Source organism: Sceloporus occidentalis, unplaced genomic scaffold (assembly GCF_023333645.1).
Source record: "Sceloporus occidentalis isolate IW3139 unplaced genomic scaffold, rSceOcc1.0.p SCAF_7, whole genome shotgun sequence".
NCBI classification, from domain to species: domain Eukaryota; kingdom Metazoa; phylum Chordata; class Lepidosauria; order Squamata; family Phrynosomatidae; genus Sceloporus; species Sceloporus occidentalis.
Window position 1 is genome coordinate 72,860,438 of NW_028316987.1, and position 2,486 is coordinate 72,862,923.

A 2,486-nucleotide genomic window follows, 5' to 3' on the forward strand; every position below is an offset into this window, starting at 1 on the left:
TATTGGGCAGTATCAGTATTTAGGGCCAAGCAAATAAGATGTTCACTCTCCATAGCAGACTTTCACTCTAGCAGCTGGGATACAGAGGTTCCATGAATTTAATCCTCAAGGTAGTGTCATAAATTCTTGGAAGTAAATAAATAAATGAATGAATAAAAAAAATGGGGAAATTTTTAGCACTATGAGAGTTTTTGGACTCCAGTTCCCATTAGACCCAACCAGTAGACCATAACCCAATAACAATAACAATAAGGTTAAAACAAGAAGAATTTACCTGGAGGTTAAATGATCTGCTACTACCAAAAAAAAAAAAAAAAAAAATTTAAAAAGAGGAAGGGAAACTCTAAAATGGTATTTTGAAGAAAATCTAAAAGAAGACATTAGAAACAAATAAATAATAATAAATAATAAAACTTTTATTTTTATCCTACTTTTCTGTGATGAGGCAATCAAAGCAGCTCACAACATATTAAAATATCCACATTTACAACATTATGTCCCAAATCCCCTCCCCCTTAAAACAGGATTAAACATGTTACAATTAAAATTTCTATTGAAAACATAATAAAAAACACAATAAAAGAATCACAATAAAAATTAATAAATAGATGCAACATCAACAATGGAGCAATCTAAAATCAAAAAAGAATTTCAAAATTTCTATGCCAATATATACAAAGGCTCCCCAATATCCAAACAACTTATTATTATATATATTATATATTATATATTGAATTTACCAAATTAATATGCCCTCTTGCAACATCTTCATACAGGGAGAGTCAGCTTCTCAAGAAATCATTCTCGTTTTTTAATTCTTTATTCTCTTTTCTGAGCCTCATTAGTTCTTCAAACTAAAAAAAACAACAAATCCATCAAAATTACAGTTGCCCCTCCTATTTGCTGTCTTGAACTCGCGATTTTGATTATTCGTGAGTTTCCCAGCTCCTCTCCCCCCTCCCCTCCCGCTGATCGCCGCTTACCTCCGTGTTTAGCACCCTCCCCTCCCTTGACACACTCTCAGCCTCTCCTTCCCTGACACACTCTCAGTGCTTCCTTCCCTTCCCATGTGCCCAGAGAAGCGTGTACTCCGGGGGGAAATGAGCAGAATAAAAGGAAAAACAGAGACCATCACATACCATCATTTTTGAATAATGTTGCCTTCTCTCAGGACGTTTTAGGCTTATATGATACTGTGCTCCTAGAAAGACCTGGAACAATAGATAGTAACATTTAAATACTACCTTGAAGCCAAGGCCTCTCCCCCCCTGCTTCGCTTTCATTCCCCCGAACGGACTCTGTGGACAGATTGGGAGGAAAAACAGATATCATCACATACCATGTCCTCCTAGGAATGCCACCTTCTCCTAGGACGTTCCTCCATTGTTCGGGGATTTACCATACCATACCGTTCCTGAAAGTTCTGGAACAATAGATAGCAACATTTAATTATTTCCACAGCTTGTTTTCTCAGGACCTGTTTGGGGGGAGGGGGAGGAAAGGGCTGAGAAAGAGAAGCCTGGGCTGAAGACAAGGCTTCTCACTCCCAGCTTCCATTTTCTTACCCCCAAAAGGACTCTGAGGACAGACTGGGAGGAAAACAGAGACCATCACATACCACTGATTCTGACGAATGCCACTTTTTCTCAAGACGGTCCTCCGTTTTTCCAGATTGTGCCGGGTTGTTCTGTTCTGCCAGAAGTAACTGGAACAATAAATAATAACATTCAAATATTACCGTACAGATGATCAGATAACCAGGCCGCGAAGGGGGGGGGGGACTGAGGCCTTGGCCAAGGCCTCTTCTTCCTGCTTCTCTTTCAGTTATCTGAGTATTGGCCTGCCTGATTATGTCAGATAACCAAGACTCTACTAATATATTCTAGATACATACGTCTTTTCTTCTTGGACCTTCAAATTTCAGAACATAGGATACTGCTCCCTCTTCGACTTCCTCTTCTTTTGACTTCTTCTGTTTTGTGATCCCCGACCCAGAGGTAGCTTTGTCTGGATTTTTATCTTAAGTCGTTCTACCTAAATAATCAGGAAATATCTGAGATATTTTTGGTTTGTCTTTCCTGGAGTTCAGATCCATTATTACCTTAACCTGAGAGGAAGGAATTATATAGAATCAGTTTTACACAGAGACACAAAGTTGTTTTAAATACAGCTTTAATAATAATAATAGCAAATGTGAAGGGCCTACTGTAGTACATTTTAACCCTTTTAAAGAAGGCTGATTATGTTAGCTTGTTGTCATAAAAGCAACAGAAAAGTCTTGTGATACCTCAAACAGGAACAGATTGTATTTATCATGAGGCATTTTGGACTAATGGCTGTTTTAACAGTCTTTTCATTGTTTTTGGTTTACTTTGAGCGTTCTTACACACAGTTGGTAACTTGAGTGCTCTTACAAATAATTCACTCACCTTGTGCTATTTTTATTCTCATAACATTGCTACCAGGCATGATAATATATTTTATCT

General features: G+C 37.8%; 1 long non-coding RNA gene across 1 annotated transcript; it reads right to left on the bottom strand.

The window, feature by feature from the left end:
* Positions 1 to 771: 771 nt before the first annotated feature.
* Positions 772 to 1,424, bottom strand: LOC149309951 (uncharacterized). Its single transcript, XR_016281858.1, has 3 exons — positions 1,340 to 1,424; positions 1,140 to 1,211; positions 772 to 854 (listed from the first exon to the last, which is right to left on the bottom strand). It is a non-coding gene; the product is annotated as an uncharacterized LOC149309951 (long non-coding RNA).
* Between the last annotated feature and the right edge of the window lie 1,062 nt (positions 1,425 to 2,486).